Below are 18340 nucleotides of genomic sequence, written 5' to 3'. Positions count from 1 at the left end.
AATGCAATTACCATGAAGCTTTGCCTTAGAACACATCTGAAATATGCCAACATACAGGAAAGACGCCTATATTCATGAGCAGAAATAATCTTCCAAATAGGCCTGGAGTAAAGCCTTTCATCCAGCAGATGGCGGTAAAGAATCAAGCAAAATGTCTACCTTCTGAGCTCCCCTGGATGGAAATTGAAAGCCCATCATGGTGGTCCTTTTGTTGACTAAACCAACAACTGGCAACATATTGAACTGTTGAACGAGTGTCTGCACTGGGTTATAAAGCAAGCCTTACAATTCATTTCATGTTCATTTAGCATTTCTTGGATGTGTATGATATTTCAAGGATAGTACTGAATGAATACAGAGAGCTAAAGAAGAGTTCTTGCCTTCAAAGAACTTGCGATTTAAGGAAGTAAATAACCTGAAAATAGAAATATACAAGAAAGTGTAATCAAATATCAAATTGAGAAGCTTGAGAGACACTTGCTTAGTGGGCTGTCTGAGCAAACTCTTGAGGAATGGAAGGAGTTTGCTAAGTAGAACAATTGGCCAGTCTAGATACAAGAGGTTCCCCAAATGCCCTGTGGGTTGCAGGCGTGGTTCTCAGCTGGAGGGTGTCATGGGGATGCCAGTTTCCTCAGTGTTTTGGTGCATGCTTCTGCCAGTAAGCACCAGAAGAAGGCTTTGTAAGGTGAACCTTGTCCCTTATCTCTTGCTCTTGGCTTCCTGTCCAGTAGGAAAACATGAGAGCCCTTTGTACTGGTGCTCTGGGTGCCACAATATTCTGTCACATTGCAGGTCCAAACTGATAAAACCAGATGACCAAGGACTGAGAACCCTGAAACCTCAGCCGGAATCTGTTTCAATACTTTCCTGCCTCCAAATCAGGTACTTTGACAATGTTACAAAAAGCTACCTACTATAACTGGGGAGTAGCATCCAAGACAGAATCACACAGGCACAGAGTGGGGTTATATATCGGGGCGTTATAGGGCTTTAGTCAAGTGGATGTGGGCGTGTTTGGAGGGAGGCAAAATGGTGAAAACGACAGAATCCGAGGAACTAACGGAAGGTGGGAACCAGGGGAAAACGTTCAGGAATTTTAACAAGGATAATTATTAGTAATAGCCACTATTTATAGAAACGTTCAATATGCAAAACACTAGACTTAAATGTCCTATCTTCTTCCTTCTTCCAAGTCCAAAAAATACATACTAGTTTCCATGCCCACTTTTCAGAGCCTGGCTTGCTCTGTTCTTGAATTCCTTCCTTGATTATACTCAAACAACAAGCCTCTCCCCACCATCCACTCTCTTTAAACAGACTTAGAGGAACGCTTGGCATGCTATCAGCAGGCATCACTCCATTCCTAAATAAACCATGGAGCCCGGAACAAGACTCGGAGACCTGGGTTCCAAGTCGCATCGCAATTGGCTAGTTCTGTGGCGGATGCCGCTGATCATAACCCTCAACTGGAAGGACCCTTGGTCTCTTCAACAGTGCAGTGAGCTGCCGGACAATCAGTGGATGAAGATCTTCAAAGCCTCCTTCCATCTTGAGTTCTATTATATGAACTTTCTTTTCTTCTACCATACCCAACAATAGAGGTGCTAGAAGTGATGCCAGGCACGGTATAGACAATCTGTAGAACCTACACAATCTAGAGGCTCTAGGATTTAGCCAAAGGGCTGACAGATACATTGCAGAGGAAAATAATGTCTTCTGGATCCTGATCTGACTGCTTTGCTTCTATCATATTGAGTGGTAATCTCTCAAAGTTCAAGTTATATTCCATGAGCTTAACAAACAGAAAGCACACTGACTATCCAGAAGGCTAAAAATATGCCTCTAAATAGAAGTCTACATTAACTGTACCGACTTAGAAGCTACCAAGTAATGGCACTATGAAGCCATTACCGAATTAATGGAGCCAGTGAAAAAGTCACATGGCTTCAAACTCCTGCTGTCACATAAGTGACAATAAGCCAACCCACTGATTAAGTACCAGAGCTGCTCTCTCTGGGCCTTAACTGTGGCAGCAGAAATGACAGGCAGTGTGACTGATTCACAACATCAGACTGTCCTGGCAATGAGCAGCCTGAGCAGAAATGAGAAAAACACCAACTTCTGGTAGGAAATTCCTGAAAAAACCTTAACACACTTAATACTTTAGAGCAAGCACTTGATGTCACTCAAAAAAAAAAAAAAAAAAATTCACAGAAGCCATATACTCTGACTTTCATATAGACCAGACCGATGGAAAACAATGTTAAACAACAGTTTAAATATTAAAATAACCTTACAAAGTGCTCCAAAGCTGGAGCATCACAGCTTCTACTGGCTGGTAACCATGCTAATTGGTGGCATTTTGGGGTGCAAAACACTTGGGTCTGGGAGTTCTTAAATGGTACAAAGTGCAGGAGTGGTGTAACTGGACTAGGCTCCCGCTGCATCAGAGAAGGCCTTTGTGTGGCTCTGCATTCCTTCACGTCACAAGATGCCGTGGGTGACAATGAGGAGGACTGTAAAGTGAATTTATATTATTTACTGGAGCCTTAGAAACATTTTACTAAAAATTTATTTTAAACCTGGACTTCTCTTTGAATTCCATGAGATAGTATAAATAAATTCTCAGGGAATTAGTTCAAGCAGAAACATGCTGGCTACTACTGGAGGTGAAATAAAAACAATATAAATATTTTAATGAACATGATAAGAATGTTCCTAAGAACTAACACTGACTTGAAGTCAGGCACTAAATCAAGACCGTGTGTGTGTGTGTGTGTGTGTGTGTGTGTGTGTGTGTGTCCTCTGAAGTCAGAAGAGAGGCAATGAAGGACGCAGTTTAAAGGGTAGAGTACTTGCTTAGTGTACACAAGCCCCTAGGCTCAGTCCCCAGAACTGGAAAAACACATGCATGTGCGCGTGCACGCACGCACGCAGAGCTAGAAATGGTTAAAAAACTGTAAGAGAGAAATTAAAATAATGACATACAGGTGACAAATGAATTAAATTCTCCTAAAACAGGAAACATAATGGCATATATCTTGTTATTTATTAACTCCATTTGGGAAACATGAACCTTAATTATTTTTAATGCTTCATATTTTGTGTTTTGTTATTATAAGACCATTAAGTAACTGGCACAGTTACTCAAGCCTATATCCAGTATGTTAAATGATCCTGTGAATACTGAAGCACACTTCAAAACACACCCGTGGGAATATAAAGAACACTGACCATCTGAAAGACTATCCGCTGAGCTGCTTGGGAAAGACACTGCTTAACTTTTCCATGTGTTATTAGCCTGATATCTATGGTGTAAAACCTAAGGTTTGGACCACTAAAATAACACCAAAATTTCAATTAAAATGCCCCCCCCTCCACACACACAACATTGTTAACTGTAATATAGAAGGTGGGAACTTGGGGGAACCCAAACAGATGGAAAAGCACTCACATTGACTCATTTCAAAGTCACAGATTTGACTCAGGTGATGTTTCTCATGGCTTTGTTCTGCAGGGTCTGACCAACATGGGAAGACGGCGGGAGACCAATGGCGGCCAGGGACACAACGGCTGCCTCTACGAGCTTTAGACTGTCACAGGGTTTTCCCCGTTGTTTTTCACAGTGTAAAACCCAAGATCCATTGAAAGGGAGAAAGCATTCTTTTGGAGCAGATTTAGCACATGGGTCCAAAGACAATTTCTAGCAGTGGAGCAGCCAATAATTAAATACCCAGGAGTTAATGACCTGGGTGACTCAATGAGCTTTGATTTGGTGCACTTAAGACTCCATCCCTGAGGTTCATTTTCTTTTAAGGATCCTGATGTGTGCAGCTTTGTGCCCCAAGACAAATCAGCTGGACCCTCTGTGTTTTCAGGGCTAGCTCAGTGTTTAACCATGTGCCGCCTCTCCATTTCTAGTGTCTCTGCAGCGATGGAGCGTTCCTGCCCCCACCAACTCACCGATTACTACTCCTTAAATTACACCAGACCAAACCAAAGGAGGCAGGTAAGAGTGTGCTCATGTGCAAACATGCATGCACGCGCGCACACACACACACACACACACACACACACACACACACACACCGGTATCTCTCAGTGTCTACCCTCTTGAAAGTTTATCCTGGCTGTTACAAGTCACCTCATTCTTTACAGGAGATGAGAATAGAGTGAAGAGTCCATATGGACCAGAATCTCAGCTCCATCCTGCAGAAAGAGATGAATGAGATGACGGTCAAAATAAACATCATGAGAATTATTATCATTAAAAGGAGCTGAGCAATCCCTGAAGACTATCTGCTCTTTGGCTTTAATGGAAACAGAATTTCTTTATCAATTCTCTTATTCCATTTGAGCAATAAGAAGACCTAAGAGTGCTTCCCTAAGGCTTTCCTCAGTCACAAGACAGAGAGATGGACTGTGTGAAAAGAAAGAGGCCATGTATTCCCTTTGCAGAGATCCTCAAGTCTCTGTGTGGTCCTGGCAGCTTCCTTGTTTGGAGGACAAAATACAGATCTTCTGGTGCCTGAGTAATACAGCTTTGACTTACACTCAGGGGTTCAGGGCACTGGAGCTTTTGACACTCGATAACTCCATTTTGATTCTGTCCCTATTTGCATGCATTAATATGGCAGGGAGAACATCACCAAAAGGGAGGATGCAGGAGATGTTTTAATGACATGAAATACCTACAGTCCACCAAATGGTCAAAGGATGCACAGTGCTGGGCAGAGCCACCAACACCAGAGCTTTTCAGGGTTGAGGAATCACACGATAATTTTGTTTTCTCCTCTAAGCTTTTCAGCTTTTAGGATTTCTACAACCAACAGAAATTATATCTCTAATAACATGATGTTGGCAGCAAGAAGAGAACAATCAGCCACGCTTTCCTTTTCTCCCAGAGAAGAGGAGACGGGGAAAGGATTGAACACATAGTCTTCTCCTATGTTGGCCACTTAAGTGTTAACCTTCCCTCTGCCAATTTTTTGGCTTTGGACACAGCAGAAAAACTACCTTTAAAAGTCTCTGGCTCAGGGAAGAAGAAGGCAGGCAAAAAAAAAAAAAAAAAAAAAAAAAGTACCACACTGAAAATGGAAGTCTAAAAACGAGCAGTGCAACAAGCTTCATACCAGAATAGCAGGGGATGCCGAGGGGCGTTCCTCCTTAAGAATGGAGCTTAATGGGTTCCACCTTAAGAAATGATCATCTAGATTTCTTACTCTTCATAGGCTTCTCTTGTCAACACGCATTTAAAGTGAATAATGTACTGAAGTAGAAAACATTTGCTCTTATTACACTCCAGCTTTAAAAGGGAAAAAAGGACGGACCCTGTAGGAACAGGATTGATGGCGTATAATAATGACACGATTAGGTTGAAGGATCCGTAATAGCATAAGCTTCCATTAAACACATTCCTCAAGAGGCACACTTACTAAAAGAAATTAGGTCATTTACAAATCATAAACAAAAAAGTCATGCATCAAAATCTTTTTTATAGAGATGGTCTGGAATAATTTTCCTACCGCTCCTGGTTTGGGACCATTTCAGAGAAAGTTAAACGGCATTGCAGGCAAGAAGCAAAGATCCACATCTGTGACACGTGTCAGGTGCTTCCAATGCAGGAGCAGTTGTCCAGGCGACAGAAAGACCGTATACTGCGTATCTGCATGCTGTAAAAACTGGTCAGCTGTGGGTCATTTCCAACCAAGCACCCAGACCTCTCAGTCCTCCAAACACAGAGAAGATGGTGCCACCAAAACAGAACAGTGAGTGAGGAATGGTGGCAGCGGAGTAGAGTATGACGAAGCGGTAGCTCCAGCTCTCCTCTCCCCTCTGCGGGGCTTTCCACCCTGGTCCTCTCCATCACTGTCAGACATCGGGACACACACACCTGTTCAAGCTCCCACCGCCTCAACAGCACTTTTGATTGCCTTGCTTTCTATCGGGCCTTATCCCGTTAACCATTTGAAAACTTTTCTAGGATCAAATAGACCTAAGTCCGACATAAATATCAAGGCTACAGCATTTCAAATGAAATAAACAAAATAAAGTTTCCTGTATTATTTCTATCAGAGACCAGCCGTACTCAACTCTCTGCAAAAGCTGGTGTTCGGTACAAACACTAAAACACATTTAAAATATGGTTTATCAGAATCACTGCAGATGTGATAAGCTTTCACAGCTGCAGCAGAAGCTGAGTTTCTTCCATAAAGAAAAACAACCTGTTAAAATAATAGGTGCCTGTTTTCAAAGAGACGAGAACCAGCACTTAAAGGCTTACCATAACATTCAGCAAGTGGGATTCAGCTCTGCAATTTTACCATTTTATGCTCACACTATTTCATAGAGGAGGAGATGAAGAAAAAATAATTAATTTCCCCAAAGTTATTCAGTGGAGAATGACAGAGCAGAAACTCAAACCCAGGTGGCTCCTGTGTTAAGAGACATGTTTTCCTATAATAAATGCAGCCTGGAATGTCTGTGTTAGGTTGAGTCCCATACAAAACTTTTATCTAATCTTAGGTTGGAGATGTAGCTCAGTAATAAAAACCCTGGCTAGAACGTTCAAGGCCCTGGGTTCAAATCTTACCACCACAGAGCAAGTCTACACACGTATAAACACATGCATGCATGCACGAATGCACACACACACACACACACACACACACACACACAACCTAGCTAGATATACTAGTAAGATATGAGTCTGGATCTAGACCCACTGCATTGAGAGAAAATAGTTTAACAGACTAAGATTACTCATAAATATCAACACTCAAAAGCAAATGACAAAAATAATCATGTATCAAATGTAAATGGTTTTATGATTTATAAAAGCCTTAATTGTATAACAATATTTCATTTATTCCTTCATTAACCTTGAAAATCAAGCAGGCAGTACACCCAGCAGCTTTACCTTGTAGCTAAGCAAAGGGAGTCAGAAAACAGACACTGAAGGTGAAGCCGAGGCTCCTGGTGGGGACCAGCAGGACTTTTGTGTGATGCAGAATCCAGGAAACATTTTTTATCAAAATAAAACTAAAAATCATGGTTTGACAGGTAGAGAGCACTCCTTGTGGAGGGAACTTCAAGGAAGTACTGTAGTGCAGTGGAAATATACTTTTTTCCAACCTGTCTCAGTGCAGCTTGCCTGTTATTTCATATTTATAACACTTATTTATTTTTTTGCTTTCTGGAAAACACCTTGGGGAATTTGTTAGAAAAAACAGTCTAAGCAAATCTGACAATTTCTCGACTATCTTAACTGAAAAGGTTTTGCTCCTGTTCTAGTCATGGCCAAGGCATCTCTTACAAAAGAAAGCATCAAATTAGGGGCTTGCTTACAGTTTCAGAGGTGTAGTAATTATCATCATGTCGGGGAGCATGCTGGCATGCGTGGTGTTGGAGCAATTGCTGAGAACCACCGAGACAGACTTTAGGTTTGGCAAGTGCATTTGAAACCTTGACGATCGCCCTCACTGGCTCACTTCCTCCAATGGCCTTAGTCCTTCTAATCCTTTCAAACAGTGTCATTCTCAGGTGCCTAAACACTCAAATAGATAAGCCTCTAGGGGCCTTTCTTATCAAATCACCACACCCATCCTTCTGTGCTCCATGGTTAGAAACAAAACAAAGAACTGAGCAGAGGATAAAAGAAGAAAATAAAAACAAAAGCAAAACAAACAAACAAAAAAACCCAACCAACCAAAAACCAAACCAAAAAAAATCAACCAAAAGAATAACTCCCCTGCAAGAGCTCTTCAGATGTGACAACAGAAAGCTCTAACAGGGCAGAGTTGACCACTGCCAGAACAGCATTCAGAAATTTATCCTCGAACCACCAGAAGTGTTTTCCAAAATAGTTTGTAAAGAAATACCGAGCTTCATTTGAGGAGAGAGTCAAACACCATCTGAAGGAGGAAAGGTTTGGAAAGTCTAGGCTTGTCTGAAAAATCCTGGTGCCAAAGATACTTCATTTACATGTAAACTAGTGCCATTTGATTAGGAATATTTGTGAACTGCAAACAAATGGTGGGACCAACACATCATAGCTCCTCTACCAAAAATGCCTTTAAAAAGCTAGATTGGGAGAGCACTGTCCTACCCGTCCTGTTCTTTTCCTTCCTTCTTAGCACAGCTTAGAACTGGGCATGTGTCGGATCAAGCTGCTTCTCAGGTTCACCCCTATAGGCCTAGTGGCTGCACTGGTGTTTACATAAAAACAGGTGTGCAACAGATAATTGCTTACTGAACTAAATAGATGACTAATACACCTGGGGTTCTAGGTGACAGGTGGAGCTTTCCACGTACCACTTTTCCCACATTCTGTCAACCTCCAACTCTAGAATGAAGAAAACTATTCTTTGGGTATAGATCTGGCTCCAGGGCAACTCATTTTTTTCATTTCAATTATTTGTCCCTACTGTCTCAGTTATTGCCATTTACATATTTAGTTAGGAGAAAAGTGCAAATCAGAAGCTGAACATTAACAATCTGGGTTTATTAAGTAATAAAACCACATTCACTAGACACAGAACCAAGGCATGTGGGTAAGCCTATATCAAGCTCTTACAATCTCTGCTTTATGAACTGCAGTTGCATTTTTATGCTCTGTTCTATCTAATTGGGTCCTTGCATCCTGGACTTGCTCTCTAGGACAGAAGGACCTAAGTCCCTGTGTTTCTAGAATGCTCTACAGAGTGCTTCTTCAAAGATCTGTTACGTTGGCAGTTCAACTGAGGTAGCAGGATACAGTCACGAAATGCTAACTTGAAGTTCCAGACCCACATGCAAATCTGAAAACAAAAATTTTTGGCAATCTACTATGTGACTGTAAAAAGCCCTGACCACAGCCAAAAAGCCAAAAGTATGGAAATGGGAGAGTGCGGGAGGAAGAATTCTGGAAGCACAGTGTATGTGGGTAATCCCTTTGCCCAAGTATCCGGGAGAAGGGAGAGAGAGATGCAGGCAAGTTAGGAGAGGGGGGCTTCAAAGGGACAGAAGCCTATCCTATGCCCTGCCCTGGAAGAACGTCTGACTCTGTCCTAGAAAAGCCCAGAGAACAAGAACAAAAGAAGAGCTGGAGGTGAAGTGACTGCTGAGCTGGCCTGCAAAACTGAGACCCCAAAACTGTCTGGCCAAGGACCACAGGACTTCCTGCGAGGTCACCAGAGGGAAGGAGCTGTTTGGATGCCTCATAGAAGCTGCTCAAGGGGACATCCCAGCTCTCATCACAAAAGACCAACAATCATGGTCTAACAGCCAACAATCCATGAGATAAGGAAAGTGCACTGCTTATAAGTCAATAAAGAAGGCAAGTATGAGAGGTGCTCTCACTGGATGTTCCACTGTAACCGAGAGGCACTAGGGACACGAAGCCACAGCAGAAGCACAGGAAGAAGTCATCACTCTGCCCTCTTCTTATTTCATCACTATGGGCTCTGGCAGATCAGACCTTGGCTATCAAGGAAAAACTTACAGTAGATTTCAACTGGCAAAGAACTTATTTAGCTGGGGAAGGGAAGGCAGGGTATCTCACTTCATGTCTCAAGTTTTGATTACCTCATGAACCTTGGAGGATTTGCAATTTAACTTTATTACAGTGAAGAATATTGCTTAATCTTATGGAGATTGCCTGAGTTGTCATCCTGGAGATGAATACTTAGTCTGGGGAAAAACTTAGTCTACTGAATATATTCTGATTAGATATCAGGAAACAAAAATAAAGACCCTCTCAGATGAGAGCCCATGAATTCTATTTGTTCTGGATCAGCAGAAACTATTTTGAATAACCAACTCATTGAACCCAACAAACTGCCTTAACCTAAATGGGGATTTGGGGTAACAAACAATGAAAACCACAGTAAGAAAAGTAGTTAGGACTGCCTTGGGATGGACTGATGTGAGAACCTCAGGCTCCATCTGCCTTGCATCTCTGCTTATAGCTGCGGTTGTTAGTTTGTTCCTGCTGCTGTAACAAAATGCCTCAGAGAGTCTCTTAGTTAGGGTTGTTACTGCTGTGATGAACATCACAATAAAAAGCAAGCTGGTGAGGAAAGAATCAGCTTACACTTCCACATCACAGTTAATTATAAAAGAAAGTCAGGACAGGAACTCAAGCAGGACGGGAACCTGGAGGCAGTAGTTGATGCAGAGTCCATGGAAGGGTGCTGCTTATTGACTTGCTATGGCTTGTTCAGATTGTTTTTCTTATAGAACCCTGAACCACCATTCCAGGGATGGCACTACCCACTGTGGGCTGGACCCTCCCTCTGATCACTAATTAAGAAAATGCCCTACAGCTGGATATTATGGAGGCATTTCCTCAACAGAAGCTCTCTTTCATATGACTCTAGCTTGGGACAAGTTGAAATAAAACTAGTCAGGACAGACAGAGTAACATATAAAGAGAAAATCACTTTCCTATAGTTCTAGAAGAAAGCTCCAAGGTCAAGGCTTGTCTCTTATAGTGTTATGTAGGTATCCTCACATGGGAACCATGGCAGAGGGAAAAAAGAGGCCTAGCTATTTGCCTTCAGCTCTTCGAAGGTCACTAACCCTATTAGTGGGGGCTCCTCCCTCAAGGCTTCATCACCTCCTAAAAGCCTAGGACTGCTATACTGGGGATAAAGTTCCCATCTTGGAAAGGCCACAATCATCAAAACACAGCGTCACTATTCATTATATGTCTTTCCTTTTCAACAATGGGAGAAGATGATGAGGACCAGATCTCAGAGTCAGATTCAGATCCTTAACACTAGTCAGGTTTGGTTTGAAGGAACATCACAGAAAGTTTCTAATTGGCCCTGCTTCATCTAGTCATACCTCCTGAACCAATCACAACTCAATGGGGGTGAGGTGCCAGCCCACCAATCCTTTGGTCAGGATAGTGAGTGATCTGTTGTTTGAAGTGAAGAAGGGTGCCAGGCAGAATAGTAGTGAACCTGGCTACATCCATAGTTCTACCACAGCGGATAAGAAGCAAGTGACACATCCAAAGTCATACAAAAGGCAAGTGCTTCTCTGGCTGTGAAGCCCTGGTCATCTTTCTAACTGAAATCTGTACCACCTCTTGTTGGGAGCTGACTTAAGCAGAAAGCGGCTGGATCAACTTTGCAGCCATCTGGAACCATATACCCTGATGAAAGACTTGGTTGGCAAAAGCCTATAACAGCTGAAGCACACTCTGATAAATATATTGTTTATCCCACATAGCTTGTTTTGCTGTTTAGTGACCTCAGCTGTATGGTGCACGTGGTAAAGTGTTTTCACCTGTGTTCTCCTGCTTGTGTATATAAATACCTCAGAATTCCCTTCAATAAGGGAGACTTGAGGGAGACTTGAGAAAATAGAAGAGACTGAATCACACCCTGTCTTGTCTCCATTCTTCGCGTCTCTTGCCCCAAGAGCCACACTCTCTCTTGACCAGAGCACTTAGCCCCAAAAGTGTTGAGGCAAAAGTGTTGAGGCAGAATGTGGGCCTCAACAACCTCTAATACTCTAAATTGCGCCTTTATACTCACTATTTATGTAGTGTGTGTGTGTACACATAAGCACAAGCTAAGACATGGCATAAGCTAAGAGAGGACACACTGCAGAACCCTTCCTCCATGTGTGCTCCAGGGTTGGGTCATGGGTTGTGAGGTTGGGCAGACAGCACCTTTATCAGCTCAACCATCTCACTGGTCCTGAATCTCTCTTTTAAAGGATTTTCTGGATCAGGAATGTAATTCATTTGCTGTCCTCAGAGAGGCCATAGATTAGGTGACTTCTAATGTCATATGACTGCACGGCAGGTCACGAGCTAGTTTCTCACAAGATCCCTTCATTCTATGTAATTCATTCCATACATATTCACTGGGTACTACCATCTACTATGTGTCTGACACTCACTCCTCTTACCCTATTGCTCCTTGTCTATGAACCCCAAACCAAACTAATCCCCTGACCCCCATGGTAACTGACAAAAAAGGAAATTAGCATAATAAATTCACATAATTCCCAATTAAAACTAACCATCAATGACTGGTTACATTTGATTGGCTATAGGAGGAGACAGGCAAATAGCTTTTCTTACAGACATGCTAATCACTAACACATACGTGACAGAAATAACAGATGCCACAAACCCCAAGATATTTTATGGCATAAGAACTATATAGCTTCTAAGGGTTTCACTGCCAAAAAGTTTGTCTCTAATTTACCAAGCAAAGTCATTGGCACTGGACCGTAGCCACAGTTATAAGGCGCCAGACAGCCACGAAGGGAGGCTGGTGGCAAAGGCGGGTAGCAGGCAGCAGATGGAGGGTAACTTACAAAAAGGAGGTTAACAAAAATTTTATAGAAGCTAAATTTAGGCCTTGAACACAGCTACACAAACAGTTGCTTTACATCCTCACTCTGTGACTGCTCCCTGTTTTTAAACCCCCCACAGCACGACTTAACACCAGCCACAGCAGACTATACAACTTCAAAGGCACAACTAGAAATTCCTTTGCTTTCCCAACATTACTTCCTTGAGAGCGCTTCTGGTTAGAAGAGATAACACAGCCCAGCTTTGATTATGGGTCTCTGCTAGCGTTGCTGTATTAAAGTAACACAGGTTAGGGGCTCTTATCTTTACTTTCAGTCATGGGATGCTCCTTGTACATGGAGCTTCTGGCAAGAGCAAAGATACAGCAAAAGTCCCTGGTCCCATTGTCAGCCTTCGGAGTGTCTATTTGCACACCACTGACCTTAGGTAGAATACCTAATGGTTCTTGAATTCTTGGTTCATTTGCAGACAGAAATAATATGTACTGTGAGGCATCCTGGGAGGATCAATGATTATTTATAGGGCTATACCAAGCTCCTTGGATTATATTTGAAATAAAAACAAGCATAATTGCTTTGCCTCCTTAAGGAACTCCCTCCAGCAATCCAGGCCCTACATCTGTAATAAGCTGAACAAGTTAGGAGGGCTCAAGAGACTGCTATCATGATGACCTATTGAAGGTCAGAATGACATCTGGTGGCAGTTTCTTGACTGGACCTACCATTCACACCCCTAGAAAGATGGGGGTGGGGGGGTGGGATTTGTGTGAGTTGTGGTCTGCACAGAAAGAAACAAGGATGCAGGCGAGAATAGGACCAGATAGGACAGTGGAGGAGACTCGCGGTCAAGGCCCTGTCTAAGAGTTCCTTGATACAGGACATGTGTTTCTAAGCTCCTCCCCTGCCTCCATGACTCCACTCTTGATATCAAAAGCATTCCCTGGTGTAAGAGCTCTTAATCCAGAAATTTGTGCCCATGAGATCAGCTTTCTAAAACAGCTGGAAGAGACCCACCAACCACTACCACCCAGAAAAGGGCAACGGACAGTCCTGGGTGGGTTCTGTCTCATCTCCCTGAAACAACTGTTCAATCCAGGAGCAGGCACTTCTGTGTCTGTCAATCTCCTCTCAAGTGCCTGCTTCTCTTTCACTGATAATTATATTTGAGGCTATGACAGGAGTTAACAGGTGTAACTAAACCTCAGGGTCTTCTAAAAACATAGGGCAGAGTCCTTTTTATCTCATTAAAGTACAATCTGAGGACTTCCTGAGATGATAAAATTAAGGACTCGGTTCTCTGCTTCCAGTCATGGCAGATTATTTTTGCAGTAATACGAGCATGCAAAGAATCGTTTCCTAAATGCATCATAGCCAGTGTGGAAATGAAAGGTCACAAATGTTACTGTTAAGGATCAACTTAGAGCAGTATGCCAAACTCAAATGAATCACTTCTTCACTCAAGAGCTTCATAATCCCCATTTCCAACACTCACCCACAGTGTGAGTTTTAACTGGAATTCAGAGTTCAGTCTTCCCCACGCAAATGTGGTGCTTTTAGGTAGAGGTTTTCAGTAAGCCCGGTAAGCCAGATCTGCAGAGCAGCCAAGCCACTGCGAGAAATGGCCAGGACTGCTTTTGAAAAAAAGCATTTGAAAAAAGCATGTGGTTTTCATACTCAGAATTATAAGAGCTGATCTCAATGACCAGAGGTGGCTTCTTGATTTTTCTCCTTCTTGCACATCGAGGTGTTTGCTCAGATGCAGTCTGCTATGAAAGGGAACAGGAAGCAAGCAGCAGCAAATGGTCACTTCACACATTTCTTGCTCAGCTGGATAATCTGGAGCCACAGCCCTTCCCCGATGAGGCTTTAAGCCAGGAAAGAGCTGACAGAACAGAAATCTAAAAGGAAGTCTAAACGTAAAATATTTTCCATCATCCGAATAAGTCAGAATTTAGTTCATATTTTAGGCTCACTTTGCAAAAAAATCTCACAGCTGACCTGTTTACCTCATGACAACATGACCCTGAGTTGCTCTGTGTTGCACTTAACTCAAGGCATATATGCCAGAACCTTTAAGAAGCCTTGAAATAGCATGTTTGCCAAATACCAACTAACCTGAGGATGCTACATTTCTGTAGCATGCCAGCTTTATATAAGCTCTATTAAGTTTTCCCAGCAAAATAAGGGTGGGGTAGAGCGACTTCCACATCTGGAAGTTGTCCCATCATTATCAGGATACGTTTGGCTGGGTCTACTTTATTCTCCTTGTTATAGAACCTTCAAACAGGAATGACCTCGTTTCTAGGCTAGACTTCCTTTCCATCCTGAGATTTTCACAAGAGAAAGAGATCAAGAACAACTAAAAGTTCTAACGTGCGTCCTTATCAAATGTAATTACCCACACTGCACCTGAACCTCCCAAGAATATTACATTACTTGATGTCTACAAAACTATCAGGCTTCAAATAGTTATGCCTTGGTGTCCCTCACAGCTCACAGGCAGGCTCTGTGAGTACAAAGTGTGGGTCCTGAAGAGCATGAGTCTTAAAAATAAAAGTCTTTCATCATTCCAGAGTGGGTAAGAAACAAACAAAATACAAAGTGAAGTCTTCAAAATGAAGACTCTCAGTAGGACACTTGCAAATAACCGTGTGCCTCTTTTGTTCAGATCACTTGCTTCTCTTGAAGTTAGCCATCTTCATGGGTTGTGAGCACACAGGACATCCAGGTGGTACATTCCATCTGTGTTCTCTGTGTGAAGATGTCAGGAGGGAACTACCCAGAATGCTTCGATGTTCTTTCAATGTTTCAATGCACTTCCATGGGTTTTGATAGAAAAGTCTCTTTGGCCACCCGAGAACCATTCTGAGGTCTCATCAGATGCCACCCTGTCCCAAGTTCCTGAGTTTGTAGCCCAGCCTCACATGCATTTTAAAGTGAGAGGCAACTGAAGGAGAAATAGCCATTTTCCCAGTTGACTACCTTACTGCTTAGCTTTCCGGCACTATTTCTGTATTCTCCGATGTGAGGTGATTTGGAAGCAGTAGGGGAAGAGGAAAGTCATTTCCAAAGCGTTACTGGAGTGAGCCCATTTAAGAACCCGATCACATATACTGTCTAATAACCTAAAACTTGCTAAACTAAGGGCACACTTTCTAAGTCATCTGGAATGAACTATAACTTCCAGACCCCTTCTCTGGAACAGCTTCTGAATTACCCGAAAAAAAAAATCATAAAATATAATAAGACTTTAATGAAGGTCACTTAGAATAAAATATTCAGAAAATATCTTCAATGGAAACGAGGCAGGAATGACGCATCCTAATGGCTTCTGTACTGAGTCTCTCACCATCAAGTGTTATTTCATGTGTACATGAAGTCTTGGAAGGCACTGTACCTTCAATTAAAATAAACATCCAGTGGACATAGAATGAATACATTGCTTTTAAGTTGAACCTTTTCTTTCCGGTATATGATTATTTTTTAATTAATTAATGAATCAATCTCATTTTAATGTATGAGGGCCTTCTGCTTGTATGTTTACTTGAGCACCATGTGCACACCCAGTGCCAGTGCCCAAGGCGGCCAGAAGACGGTGATGGATGGAGACTTGTAAGCTGCTATATGGGTGTTGGGAACCAAACCAGATCCTCTGCAAGAGAAGCAAGTGATCTGAACAAACCAACCATCATTCCAGACTCTGATAGGCTGAGTGTAATAGACCACAAACTCTAGTTAACTTGCTACCAACAGTCTCTAAGTTAACTCTCTAGCAACTCTTGGATGGCACTGATTTAGATCTAGAAGAGAAGAAAATGATTACAGTTAGGAGAGTATAAAACAAATCAAGCCCAATAGTTAGGCACCTGGCAACATAATCCCAAATCTCACGGTCGAGTTGCGTTCAACCTCACTTTATCAGATGCTCTGTGAGGAGAGAACTCGGGCCTTTTAAGGCTAAAATTGCATTTCTTTTGTCTTGCACAGTGCCTGACATATGGATAGTTCTAAAAATACTATTACATAATTCTGCTTGCTGTCAATTCCAGAAATATACAAATCCTTTCGCTTGCACGGCTGTGGGAACCACGAACATGACCAGTTTCCTTACATCATTGTAAATGTTGAGGTTGTACAGCCCAGGGGATTGGAAAGCATGGAAGAGCTCATCTCGCTCCAAAAGTCTTTAGGGCTAGAGGGAACTCAATGATATAAGCTAGCCCCAGAAGACAAAGCTCAATGGATAATGAAGATTTCTGTGATTAGTCAATTGTGCTGGTTAGTTTTTATGTCAACTTGACCCAAGCTAAAGTCAAATGAAAGGAGGGAGCCTAAGTTGAGAAAATGCCTCTATAAGATCCAACTGTAAGGCATTTTCTTAATTAGTGATTGATGTGGGCAGGCCCAGCTCAGTATGGGTGATACCATCCATCTGTGTGCTGGTGGTCTTGGGTTCTATAAGAAAGCAGGCTGAGCAAACCAACCGCAAGGAGCAACCCAGTAAACAGCATTCCTCCCTGGCCCCTGTATCACCTCCTGCCTCCAGGTTCCTGTCCTCTTTGAGTTCCTGTCCTGATTTCCTTCAGTGATGAATAATGATATAGAAGTGTCAGCTAAACAAACCCTTTCCTCCCCAACTTGGTTTTTGGTCATGATGTTTCCTTGTAGCAATAAAAACCCTAAGACAGTAGAACTTTGTAATATGGAAAAAAATCTAAATCCAGGGACTTAAGTCTTAAAAGATTAGGTGTCTTTTTCAAAGCCTTTGAGAAAACACATAAAACAGGTTGTATGAGAACCATCTAGGTAGCTAAGAATCTAACTAAAATCACATGGAAATCCTTGGTCATGAATAGCTTCCATATACTCAGAAATAGCTCTAAATTATATGGCATTTGATAACTTCCTCTGACAGTGGTTTATCATATGCTGGGTCTTTGCAACTTTAAGACTAGAACTAAATAAACTGACTAGTCGTAACTATTCTTAATTAACAGAAATATCAACTGCCTTCCTTAAATGGATTTGTATTTTTATGTCCTAGATGCTTAAAAAGTTTTGCAATATGACAAACATTTTTTAAAAGTAATTTCCCATTCAGTAATCTACTCACTTTTGGCATTTTATGTTATTTAAAGCATAATTTAAAAAACGATGGTCACTGTTATTTATTAAATCTGAATATATTATTATTTACAAACCATTAACATTTAAAACCAATTTAAATAAAAAGGGAAAGGAGATTTATTAAATTTATAAAATAGCTGAAATGTTTTATTAACTTTGTAAATGAGATCAGAGACAACAAAATTAATATTAAACTCAGGGGCAGGAGGGCTGGCACAGTGACTGAGAGTATTTGCTGTTCTTGTAAAAGATACTGATTTGATCGCCAGCAGCCACAGAGTCTGTACATCCAATCTCAGGGAATCTGATACCTTTTTCAAGCCTCTCTGGATATTGCACATACATGGTATACTGACATACACATAGGCAAAACATGCTTATACATAAAATGAATTTAAAAATATTAAATTTTACACTAGAATTGGAAGTTTAAAAAAAGCTTAACGAAAAACTAGACTTTGAAAACTGCAATGAAAGTAAGTCATAGACAAACAGACACACACATACAGATACACACACACACACACACACACACACAGCCCTAAAGACCTTTAAAAATAAAAATAAAATCTCCAATTCTTCCTCTTCCCATCTCTAACTCCATCATCCTCCTTTTAAGTCACATGTGACTGACTGCCCAGTCAGTATGGCTGGAACCAATTAATGGCATACCTGCAGGTTCTACCATAACTATGTAGGAGGAAAGATTAAATATCAATAGGTTCTTTGTTGCTTTTGTTTTTTGACATTCTTAGAAACATACTACAGTGAAGAACAGGGACTCTTTAAATATTAGGAACTTCAATAAATTTTGCTTCGTGAGATCCAACCCAATTTTGTCTCTAACAACACTGGAAAAAGAAAATGGTGCTTCATAGATTTCAGATACAGACTAAGC

At 41.6% G+C, this 18340-nt stretch overlaps 1 protein-coding gene and 1 long non-coding RNA gene across 2 annotated transcripts in view; one reads left to right on the top strand and one right to left on the bottom strand.

Moving 5' to 3' along the window:
• Positions 1–18340, bottom strand: part of Ppm1l (protein phosphatase, Mg2+/Mn2+ dependent 1L) — a 245552-nt gene that overhangs the window by 84621 nt on the left and 142591 nt on the right. The gene's annotated exons all lie outside the window — the stretch shown is intronic.
• On the top strand, positions 755–5048 carry LOC143441885 (uncharacterized). Its single transcript, XR_013109629.1, has 3 exons — positions 755–882; positions 3922–4009; positions 4159–5048. It is a non-coding gene; the product is annotated as an uncharacterized LOC143441885 (long non-coding RNA).

Source organism: Arvicanthis niloticus, chromosome 4 (assembly GCF_011762505.2).
Source record: "Arvicanthis niloticus isolate mArvNil1 chromosome 4, mArvNil1.pat.X, whole genome shotgun sequence".
NCBI lineage: Eukaryota > Metazoa > Chordata > Mammalia > Rodentia > Muridae > Arvicanthis > Arvicanthis niloticus.
Note: the sequence above shows the minus strand (reverse complement) of the source record. Positions and strands in the feature narration are given on the sequence as shown.